Genomic DNA, 12,923 nt, shown 5'->3' with positions numbered 1-12,923 from the left:
CTTTCCTGGAGCAAAAGAAGGATATTAGTGCAAAATCATGGGAGGTTCTTACAGGGGCTTTAGTTTGAGTAAGATGTTAATACCAAGGTCCATATCCCGGTTTTAATCACTACGCTATGGTTTTGTAAGGCTGGGGGAGGTTGTGGGAAGGACAGAGGGAAACTTGGATTTTTTTTAAGATTTTATTTATTTATTTGAGAGAGAGAAAGAGCACCAGCAGGGGAAGGGGAGGGGCAGAGGGAGAAGCAGACTCCACACTGAGCAGGGAGCTCGACTTGGGGCTCGATCTCAGGACCCTGGGATCATGACCTGAGCCGAAGGCAGACGCTTAACTGACTGAGCCACCCAGGTGTCCCAGTAACTTGGATTTTTGTCAATAAATACAGTACAGGAATGTAAATGTATTTCTCTTCCTTATGATTTTCTTAATAACATTGTCTTTGCTCTAGATTACTTTATTGCAAGAATATAGTATATAGGGACGCCTGGGTGGCTCAGTTGGTTAAGCGTTTGCCTTCAGCTCAGGTCATGATCCCAGGGTCCTGGGATTGAGCCCCACATCGGGCTACTTGCTCAGTGGGGAGCCTGCTTCTCCCTCTGCCTGCCCCTCTCTCTCTCTCTCTGACAAATAAATAAATAAAATCTTAAAAAAAAAACAAAAAAAAGAATACGGTATATTATACATATAACCTACAAAATATGTGTTAATCGACTATGTATGTTACTGGTAAGGCTTCCAGTCAACAGTAAGCTATGAGTGGTTAAATTTTGGGGGGAGTCAAAAGTTATACGTGGTTTTTGACTGCACGGGGGTTGGAGCTCCTAATCCGCCACCTTGTTCAAGGGTCAACTGTATTTCAAAATCCAGGAGTGGGGAGGAAAGAGCCAAGGCACTCTCCCTCTGAAACATTCCCCTAAGGTTCGAAGGAGACAAAAATTAGATCTCAGCTGAACAGATTTGGAAAAAATAAATGTTCAGTGACCTGTGTGAGGGCTTCACACGTTTATCCATGGCTCCGTGGCTCCATGGCTCCGTGGCTCCGTGGCTCCGTGGCTCCAGCTCGGGTCTTCCTGGCCTCTGCCAACGCTGGGATCTGATTTCACAGAAAATGATGCTCACATCTGTCTCAAACCACACAACCTTTCACCACGACAACCTCCCAGGGGCTTGTTCGGACTTGGATCTGGAGCCATGCTGCAGCTAGGAGATTTGGGGAACATTTAGAATGTTCTGAGTTCTAGGCCCGTAGTGCAGACACGACGCGTATGAAACCCGAGGACAGATTTGGGGGGGGTCTCTGAGGGGAAGTGGAGTCAAGGGTGATGTGAGAAAGCTCTCCTCAGGCCTGGAGCCCCGTGCTGGAGCCAGGGGCAGAGGCGGGCTGCCTGGTGAGCGGAACGTGCCGAGGACCAGGCAGCCCGCACAGAAACACCAGGAAGCAGAGCGCAAGGTGTGCCGCATCTGTTCCTGCCTTTTAAGCAAATACCGGGCTGTTGGAGGCTGCAGAAGAAGTAAATATTGACAAAGGTGAGGCCCGAGGCCCGGGGGCTGAGGCCGCAGAGAGAAGGTGGCCTAGAGAGGGTCCCCTGGAGGGTGCTCCCAGAAATCCCCAGGCCACTGAGCACCCCTCCACCTCCCTGAGGTCCCTGATGCCTTTCAGCTGATGCTCCAGGACCCTAGCAGACTCTGCATCAGGCCTCCAGGATGGGGAGCCGTGCCAGGGGCTCAGCAGCTTGTGTTTGGCAAAGGTGTAGCCTCAAGGGGCCACCTGTAATCTCTGGCAAGTGCCAGGGCTGGGAGGTCCTGGGCAAACGGTGCCCCTGCTGCAGCAGGGTACTTGGTGGATCCCGGGTCCAGAGGGCAGCTAGCAACCTCAGTGAGTCGGGAGGAGCTTCTCAAAGTGTGGGTGCAGTGCTCTCATAGAGGCCTCTGGGGTGCTAGGTAAGCAGGCACATTCCTAGGCTGCTTCTACCCCACATCATCCCTCGAGACAGTCAGGGATGAAGCCCAGGAATGTGCATTTTTAGCACCTTCCCTGGTGATTCTGATGCCCATTCAGCTGTGAGGCCCACCAGACCCACTTGACAGAAGAGTAAGCCAAGGCCCCGAGAGGGGGTGCAACTTTCTTTGGCCACACAGGGAGTGAGGGGCAGTGAGGGAGGACAGCCCCAGTGTCCTGGCTTCTTCCTCTCTCCACAGCCCCACCGAATGGAACAGTCAGACCTGCTTTTGTCACTTTGGCTGGGAATGCTTGCCCCTCCCTCCCACCCAAATTGTCCAGTAACCACCACCAAATAACCACTCCAAGCCATGAAAGTCTCAGCCCCTTCCCACAGGAAGGCTTCCCTGATCCGCTCCCCCCCCCCAACCCCTGGGCTTCCCTCTCTCGCTGGAATGTGACAAGCCACCGACCCTTGGCTGCCCCACAGCAGCATGGTGCTTGGCAGGTGGACACAGGGGCAGGGGCGAGGTCACCAGGGTTCTCTCTGCAGTGGCCCACAGGAGAATCTGGGGTAAGGAGGTTTACTCGGGGTGGGAGGCGCATCACCGGAAAGAGAGATGGCAGCTGGTAGGCAAAGCCCAGCACACATCCGCATCCAGCCCCACCTCCCCTCCTCCCCTCCTCCCCTCCCCCCACCAGGGAGCCTCATCATGAGAGCTGTGCTGGTGATCAAAACTCTTCGGGATTGAGTCCACTCCTGTCTCCCTGTCTCTCTTACTTCCTTCTGCCTTTTTAGGGCTGCCCAGAACAGCCTTTCCCTTTGTTGGCCTGATGGCCCTTCAAGGGTTTGCTGACAGCTCTCAAGTCTTCCACCAACCACCCAAATGCACTCCCCTCACATGGGTGATTCCCTGGCCCTGCACTCCCACTTCCTCTGCCCCAGACCCTTCCCATGCCAGCTGCCTGCCCAACCCTGGACACTTGCTGTTCATCACACACGGACCACTCCCCCTGCTCCAACCCTCAACGGTACCCCATTCCCTGCCATCCCAACCTTCACTCTAAAATCCATCTAAACCTGGCCCCCCAAATAGAACTGGCAGTTAGTCATTATCCCATAAGCCTGTTCTGATTATTTATAATGAAAAAGGTAAATATCTCCAAATTCTCTGACCCTCCTGGAGATTGGACCCACTCATGGGCACTCTATTCTTGGGCGAGCTCCCAAGACGGCAAGTGGAAGGTCCTGGGAGCTTGCCTGTCTGTTGAGAGCACAAGCCTGCTCAAGCCCGCTGTGGGGGGGGCAGGGGATCACATGGAGCCCAAGTGAGCCATCCCAGGTGGGACCATTCTAAACCATCAGCCCCAACCCACCTGGCAGGTGACCTCAGACAACCAAGGGACCCCAGCTACCAGAACTGCCTAGCTGGGCCCCCCATTCAAAATACACAGTGCTATTTTAAGCACTAGGATAGTTTGTTATGTAGCAATAGCTAACTGAGAGCACACTGGAAATGTTGGTCTATGGCATTGCCCCAAGGTCTCTGCTCAGTGAGGTCATCCTGGCAGGTCCATATAAACCACCCCCATTCACTCTCTCTAATAGATACCTCTCTGATAGCCCGCATTACGTCACCTCTTATATTGGCCTATTGTTTATTGTCTCTCCTGCCCCAGCGCTCACAGTAGAGTCTAAGCTCCATGAGAGGAAAGATACTGTCTATTTTCTCCATGCTAGCCCTGGTGCCCAGCACACAGTAGGGGCTCAGCTGCTTGTGGAATGAACAAAGGAGTTCGTCTCACACCCTGGTGATTCCTATCCCGCTGGGCACGGACCACCATTCTGGGCATCCCTGCACCTGCCCGCCTTGCTCTGGGCCCTCAGCTCCCCCGAATCACAGTGGTCCTTGCATTTAGATAACCCTGTTAGCATGTAAAAGGGCCCTCCGCACTTATCTGTTTGGTTCTCCCTTTCCCTCAGTCTGCCAGTGGGGGACACTTTCACTCCTACGTCTCAGGTGAGAAACCAGAGGCTGAGTGGCTTGCATAAGGAATATTCTGAGGCCCATCTTGCCTGGAGCTCCCTCAGATCACCAGACAGAGGTACCTCCTGCTACCACCCCGGCCCCCCCACAAGGCTCCCAGTTAGCAGACCTCGCTCTGAGCCTCTCTCCTCCTCCCAGCCTGTGCTGGGGCCTGGCCTGGCCCTCCAGTGCAGATGAAAGCCCGCCCACCCCCCCACCCCGGCCCCGCCAGTAAGAAGCCGCTGACAACCCCAGCCCCTGATTAAATGGACTTTCATGTTGTTTAATGCGAAGCGAGCAAAAGAAAAGGGAACAGCGGGCTACCAGGTCTTGGCTGTGGGCCCCTCCACTCAGAGCTTGACGGACTAAGAGAGAGGGGAAAGGAGGGGCCTCTCCTACAGCCTCAGGCTGCTCCCACCTGCATCTCAACCTCCCTCACTCCCTCGTGGGCGCCTCAGGGAGAATGCTGGGAATTTGGGAGGGAAGCCACAGAGAGCAAGTGTCTGGAGTTTGCTGGTAACATTTGCCTTAGTCTGGGCTCTTTCCAGAGCGGACACTTTGCTTGGGAGGTAGCCCCAGGAAGTCCTGGCAGCGGGGAGGGACTGTGGAGAATCCACGGCCAATTCATCCCACCGAGGGGCGGGGCGAGGACCCACCAGCTCCCGCCAGGTGGGGTCGCTCCCGGGCGCTGCAGGCAGGCGTGCCCTGGGACAGAGAGCTGGGACCTGAGGTAGGGCCAGGCTGCATGTGCAGGGACAGCTGAGGTGGCCGAGGTGGCCAAGGCCCGGGGGTGGGGGGTGGGGGGGACTGAAAACCTCGCTAATGTATCAAAGAATGGCTCCCTAGGGGTCTTTCTGCAGAGAAGGCCAAGGTTTGGCCCAGGAGGACTGGGGCAGGTGACTCTGCACCCTCAGGCTGGGTAGTAGTGCATTGTCCAAGCCCGCCGGCCCACAGAGGCACCTGCGGGGTCCCGGCTGCTGCGGGAGCTGCCTGCCCAGCCATAGGAAGCCATGACCTGTTGCCTCCGGTTATATTCTGGAAACTCTTCATGGGCAGAGCTGAAATTCCTAGAATTAGCCCCCAGGTAAATGGCTCCAAACCAATGGTATGAACAGCACTGAGTGAGAGTCTGCCTGAGCACAGCCTGCTGTGGAGAGGGGCAGGGACTAATCGTAAGACAACAGTCCCATTTATTAAGCACTGACTGTATGCCGAGCACTGTGCTTAGAAGGCTTTGCGTGGACTCCCCCCCACTTTTGATCTCACAGCCCCTCAGACTCGTCTGAATTATTCATCACAGAGGGAACCGATATTGCAAATGCCTCTTAGGTGCCGGCGAGGGGGCTAAAAACGTCACCAGAGACCCTCTGCTTGTGCTCAGAGTAAAGTTCCCCCACGTTACGGATGCCGAAAGGAGTGTGTCCCCGGGCACCGCTGCCGGGAAGGGAGACAGCAACCCACCCCTGCAAGGCCTGGATGATTCCAAAACGCCACAGAATCCTTTCCCGCGGGAGCCACGGTTCAGTGGGGAAAACAAGACCCAGAGGAGAGCGCACAAGAGAAGTTAAACCCCAACACAGAGCCTTCACACGGGGACGGTGGGCGCCCAGGTGTCCTAGCCGCTTCTCCCCTGGCGGGGGGCCCCTTGCTCTCTTTACATATTCTGGGAAGTTTCTAAAACGGTTTCTGAAAGACTACTCCCGAGTGGCACTTGGTGGACGGAAGGGGTTGTGGCTTTCTACTCTGAAACATTTGCCACCGGATTTTGCCACACCCCCTGTAGGGCTCTAGAGCTGCTGCCTCTCCCCTCCCCCCAGCCCCCCTGCCCCCCCCCCCCGGACAAGCAGCCAGCTGTAAGAAAGCAGCCCCTTTAATTAAGTCAGGGAGGGGCCTCCCGCTGGAAACAGAGCCCCCAGGTCCTGGGAAACTGCTGAGGAGGCAATAAAATTAGAGGGAAGGGCGGAGAGCAAATTACAGAGCGGGAGTGCGCGGGGCCAGAGAGCCTCTCATTAGCCTCATTAGCTAAGGGTGAGGGCCCGGATGGAGGGAGGGCCGGCCCTGGGTGAGGAGGTTATCTGCCTCCTGTGGGAATAGAGGGCTTTTCCAAAGAGCTCGGGGCCCTAGTCCCAGGCCTCTGCCTTCTGGTCAGACCCTGTCCCCTCACTGCAGCGGGAGGACCAAGAGACTCCCAGATGCACCATTTCTCACCCTTGACCTCCGGGTACGCGGCAGAGCCTCTGAGTCCCATTGTCCTCATCTGTAGAATGAGGTTCTACTCTATTGCCTCACCGGCAATAACCAGGATTCAGGTAAACAAGTGGTTTTATTTATTTATTTTTTTAGTAGGCTCCACCTCCACGCTGGGCTTGAACTCACGACGCTGAGATCAAGAGTCAGATTCTTAACCGACTGAGCCAACCAGGCACCCCTAAACAAGTGGTTCTTCTAATCCTGCCTGAACGTCGGAACAACCAGGTAAATTTTGTAAACTGCCAACATTTGGGCTGTACCCTGTACCATCGAAATCGGAAACTATGGAGATGGGCCCAGGCACCAGCTTTTTAAAAAAAATCTTCCATGGTGACAGGCTAGGACAAGACCATGCCTAGGAAAGTGGCTAAGATGCCTGCATTCATGTCACCAAGTTAAACCGCAATTCACCCTCTGGGAACCTCACCCTCTTAGAGGAGAGACTACTTGAGGACAGGGCCGTCCCCTGTCACGGGCACCTCTGTATCCCCAGGTCCTGGGACAGTACCTGGCATGGAGTGTTTGTTGAATGAATACTCTTAACAGGGAATCTAGGGACAATGAACAGCACAGCCATACCTGAGAGGCATCTGGGAAAATGTCACCCCCTCATCCACTTAACATTCGTTCACTCATTCCACAAGTATCTACCGAGTATCCACTGTGTGAAGGGCACTCTTCTCGGCATCTGGGGCATATCAGAAAACAGGAAAGGTGGAGAGCCCTGCCTACCCTCCTTGATCTTATGGTTGAACAGAAATAGATGGAAAATAAGCTATATGTACAGAGTCAGGATGGAGAGGTTTGTGAACATTTTTTATATAGAGTAAGGTAAAGTGAATCAGGAATTAAATAGGGTGGTCAGGGAAGGCCTTACTGAAAAGTGAGCTTTGAGCAAAGATTGGAAAAAGGTGAGGGAATGAGCCAATATAAGGGAGAACATTCTAGCACAGGGAGTGGGTGAAGCAAAGGGCCTGAGGCAGAAGTGTGCCTGGAGTTCCCTAGAGTAGAATGAGGGAGGGGTCTAAGGAGAAAAGGTCAGAGAGGTCAGAGGAGTTCAGCCGCTATTGCTGAGAGCAAACCACCACGATGTCATTGCTTGAAACCACCACTATGTCATGCTTCAAGACAGGGTTTAGTGGTTACACAAAGTCTGAGGCTTCAGCTAGGGAGATGTGATTGTCTTGGGGTGACAGGAGTGACTGGATCTGGAATTCTCTAGAGTGCTCTGTCCAATGCAGTAGCCACCAGGCACATGTGGCAAATCAAATTAAAATTTAAGGGGCGCCTGGGTGGCTCAGTCGTTAAGCGTCTGCCTTCGGTTTAGGTCATGATCCCAGGGTCCTGGGATCGAGCCCCACATCGGGCTCCCTGCTCAGCGGGAAGCCTGCTTCTCCCTCTCCCGCTCCCCCTGCTTGTGTTCCTCCTCTCACTTATCTCTCTCTCTGTCAAATAAATAAAAATTTTTTAAAAATATTTTTTAAAAAATTTAAATTTAAATTAAACAAAATGTAAAGTCGCTTCCTCAGTGGCACTAGTCACATTCCAGGTGTCAGACTTAGCCAATAACCATGCAGGATGCCCAGGTAATTTGGATTTCAGATACACAATGAGTAATTGTTCTTAATGTAAGTATATTCCAAATAGTGCATGGGACATACTTATACTACAGAAGTATTTACTGTTTAACTCAAATTCAAACTGAACAGGGTGTTCTGTGTTCTCTCTACACCTTAGCTAACATGCGGCTAATGGCCACCGTATTGGACAGCACAGATACAGAACATTTCCATCACACATGAAGGTCTATGGGACACCGCTGAAGACTTCTAGAGACTTGTCTGGTTCCTGGGCTGGGATGACTGGAAGGCTGGCCTTAGCTGAGACACACGGCCCCTCCCAAATGAGGCTTGGCTTCTCCTAGCATAGCAGCTGGATTAAGAGAGACAGAGAGAGACAGAGACAGAGAGAGGCCCCGGGGGAACAAGGGTCATCCAGAAAGTGAGGCTTCCTCTGGTCTATATTGGAAAGGTACCTCCCCACATCACTTCTGTCCCATTCTATGGCTTACACATGTGTCACTAAAGCCAGCTCAGATTCAAGGGGGCAGGGAGAGGAGACTGACTTCCTGTGACGGGGAAGCAGCAAGGTCCCATTACAGAACATATGGGATTGGAAATATCGTCTTGGACAGCTTTGGAAAACACCTCCGCAGGGCAGGGGCAGCAAATCAGGCAGGGCCTTGTCATTGGAAGGACTTGGGCTTTTCTGTTGCATCAAATGGAGAGTCACGGAAGGTAGAGAAGGCCATAATCAGACTTAGGTTTTAAAATACAGCATAAGGGGTGAAGGTAGGTGCGGGGGCTTATCTGGAATGGAGCTAGGCTGCCATGCCAGGACCCGAGATGCAGGCACTGCAGGACCGTCCCAGACCCGCACCCTCACACCCCTCCCCCTTCCCCGCAAGGACCCTTGCAGCCCACCACAGGGCATCTCCATCTCCTGTCCCCAACTCTGAGGCAAGTCACATCTGGCCAGCCCCGTGTCCCCTGCCCCTCCTAGTGGGATGAGCGCTTTAACAGACAGTGCAAGAGGGGTCCAAAGCGCTGCAGACACAAACCAGACCTTGGAAAAACACTGCAAACCCCGTAGGGACCCAGCAGGCGTTTCCAGCGTTTCCCTCGCGACCGCCCAGACGGGATTTCCTGTCTTCTGGGGCATTCGCTGAGCAGGCCAAGATCAGCTTCACGGAAGGAAGGAAGGAATGGGGCTTTATCCATCGCCTATCTGCACACGCTCCCTGGCTCCTTCTCTTCTGCCCCCCTGAGGATCCTTTCCCTGTATTCTTCCTCCTCCTGCTGCCCCTTTTTCTGCCCCTGAACACGGGCTCGGCCACCTACCTCCCAGCAAGACCGGATTAGGGGCTCGTGTGATACCAGCAGCCGCTCCGAGGGAGCCAGCTGCAATCCCAAAGGCTGCCTCTGGCTGGAAGCTTCCACACTGAGCAAACGGCTTTGCAGAAACCTCCCTTGCGCTGGCAGGACGGGGCAATGGGGAGTCGCAGCTCCACCAGCTATGTCAGAATGACCGTGTGTATCGGGCCACAATCAGGACTCACTGGTACCAGCCCAACGCCCCCAGTAGCCCTTTCTATTTGCTATTCTGGAATCTTGCCTCATCTTGGGTTCATGATCCAGGGCATGAAAAGTTCCTTCTGTGGCTTTGCGGTGTGGAGGGGACATGGCAAAGAAAGGACAAGCAATCTCCACTCCATCTGTAAACAACTCTAAAGTGACCGGAGAGATCCACGACGTGGCAGCTAAAAAAAATAAGACCAGTCACGGACAGTTCCTGAAACACAAGCAGCCCACCAGCCTCCCACCACGCCCCCAGCGCCCAGATCCCTCCCCTCTGACCGAGGCTAAAAATCCCCCCACCCCCACCCCCGTGGCTGAGGGCGCACCCCATGAATTAATGCAAGGGCTGGAAGGCAACTGTCAGAAAGAAAAATGGCTGTGGGCTGGGATTATGGGTCTCCTTTTCCTGAGTGTTTTGAATATTACAGGTCCCACAGTTTAACAAGCTTTAAAGTTTTGTAAAGCATAAAAATAAGACCCAATTAAAATTAAAACCCTCCTAAAATGACCACAGACTTCATTCACAGTCTCAGTAATGAAGCCTTTGCAGGAAGAGGGATGTCTGCTGACAGAGGACTGGGGGCAGGGGGATGGGCAGTGGAAAGACAAGATGCCAAAGAGATGTTCAGGGCCATGGAGATCATTCCAGAGAGATACTCAACAGCTAGGAACCTCCAAAAACCACCCCAACTCTGGCATCCCTAAATTGCTTTCCGTAAACCACACTACACATATGGCTAGGGGGCAAAAAAAATCAGAAACGTATTTAATAACTGACTTTTAAAAAAAAGTTTTTAGTTTTTAGTAACCTCTGTACCCAACGTGGGCCTTAAACTCACAACCCCGAGTCGCACACCAGGTGCCCCTAATAATGGACTTTTATGGGATTCGTAAACTAGAGGACTTTTACTTTCTAGTTTATACGTATTTGTATTATTTGGGTTGCTTCTAAGTATGTATTGCTTTTATAGTCAGAAACAAAATCAAAAAGTAAATGCCTTTGGATGGCGACCAAACAAACCTCTGATAAGGAATCTGCTCTGCCCATCCAGGCAAGGGGAGCCATGTGTTCAGGGGACAGGATGGGGAAGGGTTCTCCCGGACTTCCTTCCGGCGAGGTCACATTACCTCATGGCTGTTTGACGGTCCCAGAGGCGAGTCCCCAGAAGGAGCAGCCTCAGCAAGACATTGTGTCGTGGGTCACCAGGGATCAGGGGCCCACATGAATCCTGGAAAAGAATGCCGGTCTGGGAACACACCATCTGGAGTCACTGGATATCTCGGGTCCCGAGACATTTCTCTTCCTGCCTCAAGATGATCCTTTGAGGGGCGCCTGGGGGGCTCAGTCGGTTAAGCATCTGCTCAGCGGGGAGTCTGCCTCTCCCTCTCCCTGCCTCTCCCCCTGCTTGTTCTGTCAAATAAGTAAATAAAATCTTAAAAAGAAAAAATTAAAAGGGCTCCTGGGTGGCTCAGTCGGTTGAGCGTTTGCCTTCAGCTCAGGTCATGGTCCCAGGGTCCTGGGATCGAACCCGTCGGGCTCCCAGCTCAGCGGGAGCCTGCTTCTCCCTCTCTCCCTGCCCATACTCTCTCAGATAAATAAAATATTTTTAAAAGATTAATTTAAAAAAATGATCCTTTGAGCAACTGTGCAGAACCACCAGGCTTTCCCCCTCAGTTGCACCCAGAGAAGCCCCACAAGAGGGCGCATGGCCGCCCTGGGAGCCTCTGCCGCCTACAGGCGGAAGGCTGGTAGTGCAGGGAAGAGCTTCCAAGAGAAAATCCACCCCTTACAGGGCTGGGTCTAGGTCTTCTCTCAAATGAACCTTGCAACCCCAAAAGGTGGACAAGGCAAATACTGACACCCAAAAAAATGGGGGTGGGTCACGTGGGGAGGGAGCTGGCCCACAGCTTGTGCTAAGTGACCAGGGTGGTCTTCCCTCGTCTGTCACCGCGGAACCGTGGCTGTGCAGGCTACAATGCAACACCCCCAAGGATGGCCAGTGGGCAGTCTCACTGAGGCTTTCCTGACACCCCCACACAGCATTCTGAAGCGACCCCAGGTCACCCAGTGGCCTTAAGCCATTCTGAAAGATTCTAAGCCCACTTTCACACTCAGAAGGTTCCTCAGCAGCTAGTTTGCCACTTGACTTTCCCCCTGCAGAGGCCCACACAGAAGCCCTCTTTGCTCCGCACCACGGGGGAGACACACCGGCGTCCGGCACACTGCCTCGCCTGCAGATCCCAGGATGTTGGCTACCTCTCCGCAGGTCCGCCTGGTGCCTCAGGAATACTGAGCACAGGACAGCACAAAGGCAGGGATGATTCCGTTGACAGACACCGGCGGGAAAGGACTGGAAACACCCCTCACCCACTCAGAACCCCATGGTTTCATGGAAATGACTCAGACCCAGTTGTGACTAAATTATTCTTGAAACCAAGATAGTGCAGGTGCACACCTGGAAATGTGCCCAAGATTACACTTAAAGTCACTGGTAGAAAATTGAGGGGTACCAAAAGAATTGCTTCTCTCAGCATGCAGGGCCAGGACTCAGGACCCCAGCATCCTGGCTGCTTATTTGGCACCCAGCCAGACCTAGTCCAAAGTGCAACAAGGCCCCAGTTGAGCCTTGAAGCATGGGGTGCAAGCAGCCGGAGCACCTTAGCAGTTGTGACCCAGGGACACTAAGTTACCCACCCCAACCACACCTAACATTCGTGCTACTACGGATAGTATAGTATGGGGCTGTCAGGTAAGCAGGAGAGAAATATGGTCAGGAACCCAGACTGGAGTTTCAACTGTTTAAATTCATTTTGTGCACCATGCTTCCTAAATATGTAACATGGAGAAGCAAGCTGCTGTGTCTGGCCCGTTTAGTAAATTTAGGTACCTGGCTCATTTTATTAACTGGCTGGGTGGGAAAGCTAGACTTCAATGCCAGTTTAATAAAAGAAAAACTGCTCCCTGTGGTGTTCAGACATCAATATTTTGCAACTCTTGTACCAGTTACAGCTAATCCAAGAACAGGATGAAAGTGGTGGGTAAACATCTTTTACAGTCTCAAAGGATCTTCCCAATAGTTACCTACAAAGGGTAAGATGTAAAACTTCACAGGGGAACCCCTGGCAGGTACTAGTCATCACCAACAACAGGATCGATGCAGCCTGAGGACATAGCATCACTTATGCTAAGCCTGTCAAAAATGCAAACCCGAATTGAACCCATGAGCAAGCCAGGCAAACCCGATCTGGAGACCTTCTAAAAAAACTGGCCGTCAGTAGTCTCAAAAGACATTAGGATTAGAACAGAGGCTAGGACTGTGGGCAGAGAGACCTCGAAGCCCTCAGCATCAGAGGGTTAGCACCAACTGCAGTCTTGGGGCACACTTGGGCCTTGTTTTCCACAAAAACACTCCGTATGGTAACATGATTTATTTTATTATACAAAGTACACACACACACACACACACACACACACCTCCCCCTACGGTCAGGAAGGGGGCTGCTCACATCTTAACGTAGACTGGCCATCTTCTAAAGTAGGCCATATTATTTGTTTTTATACCCTAAGA

This window comes from Halichoerus grypus, chromosome 10 (assembly GCF_964656455.1).
Source record: "Halichoerus grypus chromosome 10, mHalGry1.hap1.1, whole genome shotgun sequence".
Taxonomy (NCBI): Eukaryota; Metazoa; Chordata; class Mammalia; order Carnivora; family Phocidae; genus Halichoerus; species Halichoerus grypus.
This window is presented reverse-complemented; position numbering follows the sequence as displayed.